Source organism: Pteropus vampyrus, unplaced genomic scaffold (genome assembly GCF_000151845.1).
Source record: "Pteropus vampyrus isolate Shadow unplaced genomic scaffold, Pvam_2.0 Scaffold635, whole genome shotgun sequence".
Lineage (NCBI taxonomy): Eukaryota > Metazoa > Chordata > Mammalia > Chiroptera > Pteropodidae > Pteropus > Pteropus vampyrus.
In genome coordinates, this window is record NW_011889416.1 from 77090 (window position 1) to 91611 (window position 14522).

The 14522-nt window shown below is 36.4% G+C and overlaps 1 long non-coding RNA gene across 1 annotated transcript; it reads right to left on the reverse strand.

The window, feature by feature from the left end:
- Positions 1–911: 911 nt before the first annotated feature.
- On the reverse strand, positions 912–10453 carry LOC111733769. Its single transcript, XR_002778165.1, has 3 exons — positions 10346–10453; positions 2369–2519; positions 912–975 (listed from the first exon to the last, which is right to left on the reverse strand). It is a non-coding gene; the product is annotated as an uncharacterized LOC111733769 (long non-coding RNA).
- Between the last annotated feature and the right edge of the window lie 4069 nt (positions 10454–14522).

Here is a 14522-nt window from a genome sequence, read left to right on the forward strand (position 1 = left end):
TGTAATGCACTCAACCTTGCTTGCTCATTCTTCCTTCCTTGCCAAAGGGTATTTTTTAGACCAGATACTACCATGGACCATACAAAACTCAGTTTGTCAATCTGTACAATTAGAATAATCACAGGGAGTGAGTAAAGATGAATGAGGTAATATCTAATTATCCCTGAAAGAAATTATGAATCCATTAGAAGAAAGGTGCTTCGCCAAACCAATGTAATATTATATGTGATTAAAGTCAATCTTTAGGTTGAATCCAGGCATTGGAGATTATTATTAACAAAGGAAAATTCCACTGAGATTAGGAAAACTTCTTATTCTTTTTTCTAATACTTCTCATCTCATCAGTCATCTGTTAGAATCATGTTTCTTTACTTGGAATTTTCATGATTTGCTCTCTAGTGCATAATTCAATTTGCTAAGGATTCATTAAGACTCTATTATCATTTCAACATAGATGACCTTAACACTAGATGAAAATCTTCAGAAACTGTTATGCCAATTCTCGGTAATATATATATTTTTTTTAACTTTTGGGGACATGATGAAGATTTTTGGAGATAATCTCATAAAGAATACGTTTTCCAATCTATGTTTAATTTTTGAGAAACCAGAGGCGAAGTTTTTAGTATCGGTTGACTCTGGGATTCAGTAATATCATTAAGAATTAAGGTTAATTTTACAATTGGTTCTGCCATCCTCAGGGAGACAGATGGCCATAACATACCTGAGAATTATATCAAGATGTGACTATATTCGGAGAAGCCATAGAGGTTATTTTTTCCTGTAGTTCTCTCTTAAGAACAAAGAAACTTTTCCCAAAATTTCCCAGTAAGTTCCACATTATAGCTCATTAACCAGAATAAATTATTTTCCCATGCTTGAACCAGTTAAAAGCCAGAAAAATGGAATCACCTTAGATCAATCATGTCCTCTTCTGAAGAACAAAGTAAGGTTATCTTTCTTCCAACTCCATTCCTGGAAGAAATTAAATATTTGATAATGGATTAGCAAGCAATAGTGTTTACTTCAAGAGTCTGATCATTTATAGGTATTGAATGTGATGAGTCAAAGGGGGAGAGTTGAGATTTTGGGGAGATTGTGCATCCTGAAAACCTGATATATTTCAGTCTAGCAAAGCATAGAAATTCAGTTCTGTTCCCCTGGACCTAACTAGAACTTGGCTAGGTGCCAGTTATGTAGGTATTATATTCATTTATTCAACAGGTCTCTATTAAATGTTTGCTGTAGAGAGGTTCTGGTCAAGATGGTGGGCTAGGTAAAAGCAGGGTTCACCTCCTTCCATGACCGCATTAAAATTACAACCAAATTATAAAAGAACTTGGAGAACCACCTGAAGTCTAGCTAATCATAATACGTAAATCTGAGGATATGTAGAAAAATCACATTGAGACCAGTAGGAGGGTAGAGATGTAAAGCAGACTGGTACCGCACCCACAAGTGTCAGTTGAGCAGTAAGAGGGAGAGTGTGGCTGCAGAGCCCCCATGAAGGAACAATGGGCCCTGGCCCCACACAAGGGCTCCCCAGCCCAGGGTTCCAGTCCTGGGAAAAAGAGTTCCCACAAAATTTGACTTTTAAAACCAGTGGGGACTCTGGCCATCTGGATGGGATAGAAGGAACCTGAAAACTCAAATGTCCCTTTGAAGGGCCCACACACAGACTCACTTGCTCACAGATACTCACGCTGGGCTCTGACGGAGTTTCAGTGGCTTGGGAGGTGCAAGAGACATACTGGGAGAGACTGAGTTGTGTGGTGCAAGGGTAAGGGTTGGAGGGATGGCCGCCATTCCTCCTTTGTTGCTCCCCCGCTATGGGGCAGTCTGCAGATGGGTGGCATCTTGCCTGTGGTGAACCCTCTCTCCGTGCGGCCAATTCTGAAGCTGCATTGGCCCGGTGAGATAGGCCTGCTCCACCCTGTACCTTTCCTGGGCCATACATTTATTCACAGGCAGCAGCCCTCAGCTCAAACGGCCTGTGAATGACCTGTGAGTTTTGGGGAACTTTTGATGGCAAGCCACACCAGAGCCAGCCTGAACTGTAGTACCTCTTGGGTGAATTGCAGGGGTCTGAGGGCCTGATGCAGACAGCAATTGCCCTTGCTGCAATCTGAGACTTTTCCAGGAAGCTGCAGATTCAGCACTGGCATGAAACTGGACTCTGCACTGGCCAGGAGAAATTCACTCACTTTACCCTGGTGACTCCCTGGGTTCCCACCTCACCCAACTCTCATACCACGTAAAAGCTCTACCAGCTGCAGAGTCATATGGGCATCTGGCAGGCAGCCCCAGGCCTTGAGGTACACTGGTCCTTTTGCTAAGCTGCCCCAGGCCTGGTACTGGGGGAACTGACCTCAGTTTGCAGTGTGGTCTCTCCCACATGCCTCCAGATCCAGCATAGGCAGCAACCATTCACAGATCACTTTTTAGGTCTTACCAGGTAGCTTCGAACAATCAAAGGAAGCAGATGACCTTTGCCTACAGGGGGCTCCTCCCAAGGGGCCCTAGAACCAAAACAACCAAAATCTGGCATCAGACCACAACAGAGGACCAGCTGACTAGCCCAATAAGTGGTATACCCAAAAGGTGGTCTCAACAAGTACACGAAACTGCTGGGGAAAATATCACTCCATGGGGTCAGCCCCCACACAGCAGCTCAAACCCTATGGGTATGGCCAGTCCCCATAGCCAGTCAGCCCAAGAGTCAATCCTATCCACTGACAGGCTAACAGCAATCAAGGCTTAGCTAAAGCAGAAGAACTCACGTGACACACAAGGAACACGACCAGAACTCCCAGCACAGGTCATCAGGGAGACTGTACCAGTAAACCACACAGGACACCTACTACATAAGGCCACCTGGCAAAGGTATGGAGACATAATAAATCTTCCTAATGCATAGAAATGAACACAGAAAGGCAACTAAAATGAGAAAACAAAGAAACATGACACAAATGAAATAACAAGAAAAAAACTCCAGAAAAAAAAAAAAACTAAACAAAAAGGAGGCAAGCAACCTGCCAAAGATGCAGTTCAAATCACTGGTTGCAAGGATGCTCAATGAATTTAGGGAGAGAATTTAGTGATGATCTCAGTGAGGACATCAACAGAGATAGAGATAGTATTATAAAAAAGACATAGAAACCATAAAAAAGAACGAGTCAAAAAGGAAGAATATAATAACCAAAATGAAGAATACACTAGATGGAATCAACAGTAGTTTAGAAGAAGCAGAGGACTGAATCAGCAAGTTGGAAGGCAAGGTAGAAAACACCCAATCAGAACAGTAAAAAGAATAAGAATGAAAAAAAGAAAATTTTAAGAGACCTGTGGTAGAACATCAAATGTACCAACATCTCCATCATATGGATATCAGAAGGAGAAGAAAGAGAGCAAGGGATTGAGAATATATTTGAAGAAATAGTGACAGAAAACTTCCCTAACCTGGTGAAGGAAATAGATATACAAGTCCAGGAGATAAAAAGAGTCCCAAACAAGAGGAACCCAAACATACCCACACCAAGACATATCATCATTAAAATGCCAAAAGATAGAGACAAAGAGAGAATCCTAAAAGCAGCAAGAGAAAGGCAGCTAGTTGCTTACGAGGGTACTCCCATAAGAATGTCAGCTGATTTTTAAACAGAAACTTTTCAGGCCAGAAAGATTGGCACATAATATTCGAAGTGGTGAAAAACAAGAACCTAAAACCAAGACTGCTCTATCTAACAAGGCTATCAATTAAAACTGAAGGTGAGATAAAGAGCTTCTTAGACAGGAAAAAGCTAAAAGAATTCACCACCAACAAGCCAGAATTACAAAAAATGTTAAGAGTATTTCTGTAAAGAAAAAAACATAATACAATTAATAAAATGGCAATTACTATGTAACTATCAATAATCACTTTAAATGTAAATGGATTAAATGCTCCAATCAAAAGATAGGATAACTGAGTAGATAAGAAAACAAGACCCATACATATGCTGTCTACAAGAGACTCACTTCAGATCAAATGACACAGACAGAATGAAAGGGATAGAAAAAGACATTTCATGCAAATGGAAATAAAAAAGAAGCTGTGGTAGCAATACTTACATCAGAAAAAATAGACTTTAAAACAAAGGCTATAATAAGAGACAAGGGCATTACATAATGATAAAGGGATCAATACAACAAGAGAAGATAACCCTAGCAAACATACACACCCAACATAGGAGCACCTGCATAAATAAAGCAATTATTGACCTACATAAGGGGAGAGATTGACAGTAACACACTCATAGTAGGAGAATTTAACACCCCATTGACACCAATGAACAGATATTCCAGACCGAAAATCAATAAGGAAACAATAACCTTAAATGACAAACTAGACTAGATGGATTTAAATGATATTTCCAGAGTGTTTCACCCCAAAGCAGCAGAGTATACATTCTTCTCAAGTGCACATGGAATATTTTCCAGGACAGACCACATCATAGGCCACAAAACAAAACTCAATAAATTTAAGAAGATTGAAATCATAGTGTCTTCTCCAACCACAATGGTATGTGACTAGAAATCAACTACAAGAAAAAAAAACTGGAGAATATACAAACACATGTAAGCTAAACAACATGGTACTAAACAACGAATGGGTTAATAATGAGATCAAGGAAGAAATCAAAAGATACTTTGATACAAATGAGAGTGAAAACACAATGACTCAAAATCTATGGGACACAACAAAACCAGTCCTAAGAGGGAAATTCATTCCAATACAGTTCTACCTCAAGAAACAAGAAAACTCTCAAACACTCTAACCCTACACTTAAAAGAACAAGAAAAAGAACAGCAAACAAAACCAAAAGTGAATAGAAGTCAGGAAATAATAAAGATCAGAGTGGAAATGAATGAAATAAAGTCTAGAGAAACAATACAAAAGAATAATGAAACCAAGAATTTGTTCTTTGAAAGGATAAACAAAATTGATTAACCTTTAACCAGACTCATCAAGAAAAAAAAGAGAGAGGACCCAAATAAATAAAATCAAAAATGAAAGAAGAGAAGTAACGACAGACTTCACAGAAATACAAAGGATTATAAGAAAATACTATGAGCAATTACATGCCAACAAACTAGACAATCTGGAAGAAATGGATACATTCCTGGGAATATACAATCTCCCAAAACTGAGTCAAAAGAGAATCTGAACTGCCCAATTACCACCAATGAAATTAAATTGGTAATCAAAAACTTCCAAAAAGCAAAAGTCCAGGACTGAATGGCTTCATAGGTGAATTTTACCAAAAATTCAAAGAATTAACACTTATTCTTCTCAGACTATTCCAAAAAAATTAAATAAGAGAGAAAGCTTCGTAACTTTTTTATGAAGCCGTTACCCTGATTATAAAACCAAAGATAAACAGTACAGAAAAAGAAAACTATAGGCCAATATCCCTGATGAACAATGATGTAAAAATCCTCAACAAAATATTAGCAAATCAAACTTACCAATACCTTAAAAAGATCATACACCATAATAAAGTTCAATTTATTCCTGGTATATGAGGTTGGTTTAATATCTACATATCAATTAATGTGATACACCACATTAATAAATTGAAAGATAAAAATCATATAATCATATCATTAGATACAGGAAAAGCATTAAACAATATCCAGCATCCATTTATGATAGAAACTCTCAGCAAAGTGAGAATACAGAGAACATACCTCAACATAATAAAGACCACATATGACAAACCTACAGTTAATATACTCAATAGGGAAAGGCTAAAAGAGTTTTCCTTAAGATCAGGAACAAGACAAAGATGCCTACTTTCACATCTGTTCAACATTGTATTGGAAGTCCTAGCTACAGCAATTATACAAGAAAAAGACATAAAAGGCATTAAAATTAGAAATGAAAAAGTAAAACTGTCATTATTTGTAGATGACATAATACCACATATAGAGGACTCTAAAGATTCTAACCATTAGAGCTGATCAAAGAATACAGTAAAGGAACATACAAAATTGATATTCAGAAGTCAGTTGCATTTTTATACACCCATGATGAACTATCAGAAAGAGAAATTAAGAAAACAATTCCATTAACAATAGCATCAAAAACAATAAAATACCTAGGAATCAAATTGATCAAGAAGATAAAAGACCCTATTCTTGGAAAATTATAAGTCGTCAAACAAAGAAATTGAAGAAGATACAAATAAATGGAAGCATATACCATGCTCATGGGTAGGAAGAGTCAACATTGTTAAAATGGCCATACTACCCAAAGCAATCTATAGATTAAAGGCAATCCCTATCAAAATACAAATGGCATTTTTCACAGAACTAGAACAAATAATTCAAAAATTTATATGGAGCCATAAAAGATCCTGAATAGCCATGGCAATCTTGAGAAAAAAGAACAAAGTTGGAGTTATCGCACTATCTGATATCAAACTATACCACAAGGCTATAGTAATTAAAACAGGATGGTACTGGCATAAAAACAGACACATAGATCAATGGAACAGAATAGAGAGCCCAGAAATATATCGACGCCTATATAATCATTTAATCTATGAGAAAGGAAGCACGAATATACAATGGGGTAAAGATGGTCTCTTCAACAAGTGGTGTTGGGAAAATTGGAAAAAAATGAAACTAGACTACCTTCTTACAACATATATAAGAATAAATTCAAAATGGATTAAAGACTTAAATGTAAGACCTGAAACCATAAAACTTCTAGAAGAAAACATAGAGAATAAACTCTCTGATATTGCTATTAGTAATTTTATTCTGATATATCTCATCTCGTAGGACAAGGTAAACAAAAGAAAAAAAACAAATTGGACTACATCAAACTAAAAAGTTTTTGTATAGCAAAGGAAACCATCAACAAAATGAAAAGACTACCTACTGAATGGAAAAAGATATTTGCCTATGATACATCTGACAAGGGGTTAATATACAAAATATATAAAAAACTCATACAAATCAACAAAAAAATCCAATTTAAAAATGGGCAGAAGACTTGAACAGGTATTTCTCCAAAGATGACATACAGATCGTCAATAGACATATGAAAAGATACTCAAGGTCACTAATCATCAGAGAAATGCAAATTTTAACTACAATGACATATCACCTCACACCTGTCAGATTGGCTATTATCAATAAATCAAAAACAACAAATGTTGGCAAGTATGTGAAGAAAATCTGACCCTCGTACACTGTTGGTGGGATTGCAAATTGGTACAGCCACTGTAGAAACAGTTTGGAGTTTACTCAAAACATTAAAAATGGAACTACCTTTTGACCCAGCAATTGCACTTCTGGGTATTTATCCAAAGAAAAACAAAACACTATTTGGTAAAGATATATGCATCCCTACGTTCATGGCAGCGCTATTTACAATAGCCAAGATATGGAAGCAACCTAAGTTCCCATCAATAGACAATTGGATGAAGAAGTTATGGTACATATATACAAAGGAAATAAACATACAGGCCCAGGAACTGCAGAGAGTCCCAAATAAGCTGAACCCAAAGTGGCCCACACCAAGACCCACAATCATTGAAATGCCAAAGGTTAAAGACAAAGAGAGAATCTTAAAATCACCAAGAGAAAGGCAGTTAGTTATCAACAAGAGAGCTCCCAGAAGACTGTCAGCTGATTTCTCAACAGAAACTTTGCAGGCCAGAAGAGCTTGGCAGGAAACATTCAAATTGATGAAAAGCAAGGACCTGCAACCAAGATTACTCTACCGAGCAAAGCTATCATTCAGAATGGAAGGACAGATAAAGAGCTTCTCAGACAAAAAAAAAAAAAAAAAAAAAAGCTAAAAGAGTTTATCACCACCAAGTCAGTATTATTTTAAAAAGAAAAAGTTTGAGAGACTTCTTTAATAAGAAAAAAATATATAAAAAATATGAATAATAAAATGGCAATAAGTACATATCTAGCAACAATTACTTTAAATGTAAATGGATTAAATGCTCCAATCAAAAGATAGGGTGGCTGAATGGATAAAAAAACAAGACCCTTACATATACTGCCTATGAGAGACTCACTTCAGATCAAAAGACACACACATATTGATAGTAAAGGGATGGAAAAAAATATTTTCTAAAAATCAAAACAAACAAAAAAAGCTGGGTTAGCAATACTTACACCAGACAAAATAGACTTTAAAACAAAGGCAATAATAAGAGACAAAGAAGGACCCAGTAATCCCACTTCTGGGAATTTATTTGAAGAAACTCCGAAACACTACTTTGAAGGGACAGGTGAATCCATATGTTCATTGCAGCATTTACAATAACTAAGATATGTAGGCCATCTGGGTGTCCATCAATAGATGAATGGACAAAGAGCTGATACATATATACAATGGAATATTTCTCAGCCATAAAAATAATGAAATTATGCCATCTACAATAACATCGTTGGGCCTAGAGGGTATCGTGCTGAGTGGAGTAAGTCAGACAGAGAAAGACAAATGCCATATGTGGAATCTAGAGAACAGGATAAACAAACAAACAACAGAAACAAGCTCATAGATACAGAGAGCATTTTGATGGTCATCAGATTAGAGTTGGAGGGATCATTGAATGGGGGAGGAGGTTAAGTACAAATTGGTAGTTACAAAATAGTCATTGAAATATAGAGTATAACATGGGGAATATTGTCAGTAGTATTGTAATAGCTATGTATGATGTCAGATGGGTACTGGATTTATCAGGATGATCACTTCATAAGTTATATAAATGTCTAAGCACTGGGTTGCACACTGGAATTAATATAATATTGTATGTAAACTATAACTGAAAAAATAAAAATTAAAAAAAATAAATAATAAAAATAGGTTGATAAACAATGCTAAATAAAATTAACAGGTCAATAAACAATATGTATAATGTAATCCCATTTTGATAAATATATTCATGTATATAAAGAAAGAAAGCATAAAAGGCTATACACATGAGTGTTAAGAGTGGGTCAATTCAGCATGGTATGATCATGGATAATTTTTTATTGATTTTATTTTTGCTAAATGATATTTTTAAATTTCATATAACTCAAATGAAATAGTCACTTTAGAAAAAAAGAACAATTTAAATTTATTTATACTGAAATGTTATTGATTTCTCAGATCCACTTTCCTTTAAACAGTTGAAATTCAGGCAGCGTAAGAAGAGAAGCATTGGATGCCTGGACAGCAGAAGAGATAAAAAAAGAGAAAAGAATCTGTAGATAAAAGAGAAGTCAAGAAGGGCTCACTTCATTTATTCTTTCATTTTCCTCAAGGCTGATCCTGCTGGACTGACAGGTTTAGAGTTAATCTCACATGTTTTGCAAACAAATCATGCCCCCAAGAAGACATATACAGTTTGGAGGAGAGATTTCTAGATTTCTAGCCCCTTTTCTTCTTTGTTTAAAAAATTCTTCTGGCTACTCTCCTGAGTACCTATCTGAGACACTCTTAAAATCTGAAAGAAGGCAATAGTTGTGCAACATGGAGTGCTTATTTATATATAATGCTATCAGCACTTCCTGCTTAAAACAGGAAGGAAGAAAAGGACTGATAGTTTACCCAAAATGAGTAAAATGAAGAGGACTTTTTATCTTAGGAACAAAAAGACAGACTCTTACAGCTACCATTTTGACTGTTCCTAAAGACTGCTTATTTATTTGTTTCTTGTTTAAATAATATTGGACTAAAGGCAGCCTGGAGATTGAATAGTCATCAGATCCAAGAATGTGCTTCATTTAGAAATCAAAGTAGGCATTAGAACCATTTCTTTATGCAAAAGAGAAAGTTCAATATTCTTTAATAAGAACATTTCATAACAAACACTAAGGTAATAACAAATAATAATCTCAGAATTTTATAATACATTCCCATTTTCAAAGTGCTTTCCCAGATCTCATTTGGTCAACAATGAGAAACTGAAAAACAATAGTTCAGGCTGTATGCTAATAAATGTGACAAAAGTGATCAGTTTCAGTGCCTGAACACCAGATAAACATTTATTTCTCAACTTATTAAGTGTATTTTCTTTGTATAAGAAAAATGTTCAACCAACCAGTAATCATAAATGTGTCCCGTTTTAACAACTTTGCCCACAATTATTCTCTATGGGTGAGAAATAAATTATTAGATACAACTTCGTGGAACCAAATGCAATCTGTACACTGCCAAAGTGAATTTGAGGCCAGTCTATATAAGTGTGTTCCAAGTCAAAAATCATGAAATTAAACAAACTAAGCCCTTTGTTCCATAACCACATCTATTATACTTCTAGGGATCCAGCTTAGCCTAAAAGACACATACCATCTTTTGTGTTCTCTGAATAACAGGAAAAAAGTCTTCATTTTTGTTAGTTTGTTTTAGTCAAGGTCAAAGCTTTAACCAGCCAGTCTAGGCACCAGCCATCCAGTGGTCAGGGGCATCTGGACAGAACAGGGATACACATATTTATGAGATAATCAATATCAAATAAAGCACTCTGATTATCTGTAAGCAAAAGTAAAAGAAAAAAAAAACACCCAAAAAAGTGTAAATTGGAAAAGCTTTGGAAATATTAAAAAAAAAAATCAAGGTTTTATTTTGTATTCAAATTTGTTCCCAATATTGCCTGAGGGCTCACTTGTACAAACCACCAACCCATCAAACTAGCAAGGCTAAGATATAGCAAAGTTTTTAATGCTCCAAAACATAAGTCATTCTTTGGGACAGTATCGATTTCCTGGTTGGTAACTTAAAAATATAAATAAATCTGAGTAAGCAAAGCCATAGTGTGAATAAAAATAAAGCTGTATTTATTGGAAACATAATTTGTGCCAGGCACTATTGCATTTAAGCCTCATAATAACCCCATAAAGTAGTGTAATTGTTGTCCCTATTTACAGACCAGGAATATAAGGAGCCAAGAGGTTAGATAACTTGTCCAAGATTACAACTAGCAAATGGTGGAACCAAGGTTCAGCCCAAATCTGTCTACCTCCAGAGTTTATACAACTAACCACTAGTGCATACAACTTTTCAGTGTAGTTTCCTCTGCTACCCTCTACTCCTTTTAGGGGAAGGAATGCTGAAAAGAAAAGGGGGAGCTGAAGACATTAAAAACATGCTTTATTTCTTTCAAATTTATACTCCCATCTAGTTCTGCTTGTATTTTTTTTTAAGTAAGGGTATCTCAGTAAGAAAGGTGAAGCTAGGTTATAGGCTAGACCCCAAAATCAAATGTTTAAGTCAGTTTCCCCTCTTGGCTAGATAGTTGATTGGTCCCTGCTGAGATAAAGAAAACATGTCAAAAACAGCTTCTGAGCACGTATCTGGGGGATCTCACCTGATACTAGGAAATAACTATGAGGTTGTTTGTACAGCTATTTATAGTTCACAAGCATTTCACATGCATTAGCTCACTCTGATTCTCAGTGAAGTAACAGAGTGGTGATTATTAACCCTTTGCCATTATTAATTACAAAATGGAATACTGATGCTCAAAAAATACAAATGACTTGATCTCTCCAAGGTCACATCAAAAATGATGGAGCCAAAATAAACCCAGGTTTTAGGACTCCATTTTCAAGTCAAATAAACATTTCACCTTACCTTCAGGGAGCTCCAATGACTAAGGCAGTTTTACAGATAGCGCTTCATTAGATCATACACACAGAAAACATATATAAATATACATGGCAGATGTTGTCACTGTGGCAAACTTAGCTGCAGACATAAAAGTGGGTCTTTGCAACTAGATCCTCCATGGCAATAATTTCTTGCCCTGGGATTATAATACCCTACAGGGTCCCAAATTATCTCAAAGTTACTCAAATTTCTCTCTCAAATTTTATTTATAGGACCTCATGCAATATCTTGGGTAAGAAATAACACTGTGTAGGAGAGGAGGATGGAGAAACAGGTAATGCAATAATTTTATCTGCATATTACCTTTTAGTTTATAAAGCTCCTCCATGGCTCCCATTTTATTTGATTTTTAAATACTGTGAAATAGCCAGAGCTGACATTATCATCATCATTTCTTCCCTAATAAGAACACTAAAATCCCCATCCATAGTGGATGACCTCTCCTATGAGAGTCAGTCCTCGGGTCACGTCTCCTTAGTGGTTCTGAATTTAAAGGCATCTAATAGAGAACTCTCACTATGAACTACACTTAAAGGTATTTCAGGCTTATGTTAGCAAATTAGGTAGCAGGAGCTTTGAGGAACTGCGGAGTTCTTACACACCTCTAAAATAACTCTCAGTAGACTAGTCTCTAGTTATAGCAGAATTTTCACCAGGAAGTTATAGTACAGTGAATTCTCCTTCAATTAAGGAAAGGCCTAGTTCTCACTCAAGGTCTTTGCCTAATTCCTCCATTATCGATCCTCCCTTGAAGCAAAAGTTTAGGTGGGGACAAGTCCAAGCGGCCCCAGTTCCTAAGTTTGCAAGCTATTAGTGGATTCCCTGACCACATGCACCCATCAGACTCTCTCACCTTGGTTGCCAAAATGACCCAACAATCCAGCCTATCTCCCAACCCACACTCAGCTCCACCTGGACTGAGGGGCAAATACCAATTAGAAGGAAGTCAAGCTAGAGTTTATCAACATTACTACACCTTGCATTTTATAACTTTTTTACTTTTCACTGCAACTTTATGTGTATTTTCTTCTTTGATTCTGTCAGGGGAGAAAGGCAAGAACTGTATAAATCCATGCAAAGAAGTTCCCTCATCCATGCTAACTAGATGTTCTTCCTGAAAATTCAAAGCCCACACATAAAGTTACACACGCTCAGTATGCCTCAATTATGCACAAAGAGCCACACTGAGATAGAAATCAGTACAAAGGGGGTGAAAATGAATCTGCTTACTCTTGATTGGGAATCCAGAAACCTGGGTTCTTTTCCCAACTTTGGCACTTACATATATGACCTTTTATTAGTGATACTCCCTAACCCAAACATGGTATTAATTTTAAAATCTATTCTAAATCTGAGCTGTCCAACACAGTAGCCACTATACATATGTGGCTATTAAGCCTTTGAAATGTGGCTAGTGTGACTGAAGGATAGAATTGTTAATTCGATTTAATTTAATTAACTTACATTTAAGTTTAAATAACCACACATAGCTAGTGGTTACTGCATTAGACAGCATAGAATAATGTAGGAATGTTGGCTTAAATGATCTGTACCATCTCTCCTAGGCGGTCTATGCTAATCTGTTCTACAGGTAGAGTAAATGTTATTCATTCAAACTCACCGGAATTCTCAATTAGTGCACCTTGGCCTCACCAGAAATGATAATCCAAGGCTGCTTTATACCCATTGGATAGGCCTTGGGGCAGGAAGAGGGAAAGTGATGAGCCGTATTTCCACAGCTAGACATATTTTTCACTGTTTCTGCATTTCTATAAGTTAAAACTAAAGGATGAATCAAGGCAATCCCAGTGTCTGTGAATGATGTACATATGTATATAGAACTGAGCTATGAGTATAGTAACACTCTTCTTTATCTACCTTGTACAAAGTGCTATTAGTATTGATTGTGGAACAATTTCAGTTCTGGAAGAAAAAAATGACTCCTCTTGATTTTGTGGTAAAATAAATACATGTTGAAAAAGTCTCTTTTGCTCTGGCCTTTCTCCTCATCTGTAATGTAAAAGAGCTGCACTAGATTATTTTTTTTGACAAACCAAACAATGTAATGAGCTAACAGCTGGGGACACAATGAGCCAGGGACCTGTCATACCCTTAGGAATTCAATTTAATAAAAATTCAAATTCAAAACAAAATGATTTTTCAAGGCCCTTTTTAAGCTCTATGAATTCATGTAAGCTATGAATCCTATGGCTCATAGTTAATGTTGTGAATGTTGTATGACTGGAAATCTTTTAACCTTCTACCTAAATCCTACTTCGCTAAGACAGAGTCTCCATCCAATTACATGTCATCCTCCCTCTCCTTCACCATTCCCTACTTGGTACTCTCTATACCTCAATAATAAAGTAAGAACTGAAGAGTCTGAAAAAATGAGAAAAAGGTGAGAGATGGCAGCAAAGAAGGAACAGTCTGAGTATTTTACTATTTTCTGAAATGATAGAAAATGTGAGGATAAGTATGTAATGAAGGTGTACAGAAAAGAAAAGAAAGGATGGAGAAGTGAGGAAAGGAGATTTAAAAAATCTTCAGTCAATCATAAAAAACATGGTATAAGTTGATGCAGCTGTACAAGGCAAAGACCTAATTGGGAATGGGTGGAGCACTGCCTTTCTCATTACTCAGGAAGCACATAAGCAGTTAAGGAAGGAAATGAGTAGGAAAGGACACAGAAACAACACTAGGCATCCCCTCTCTACCATAGCTGTTGTGGTGCCATCTTGAAGCTCAAAGATCTAGCTCCTTTCTCTTTTCTTCCTTACCTCAGTATGAACTACCCTTCCACCATAGCTGAAGATGGCTGTAACAGTCCAGACTGGAGAGGAAGTGATAGCTCACC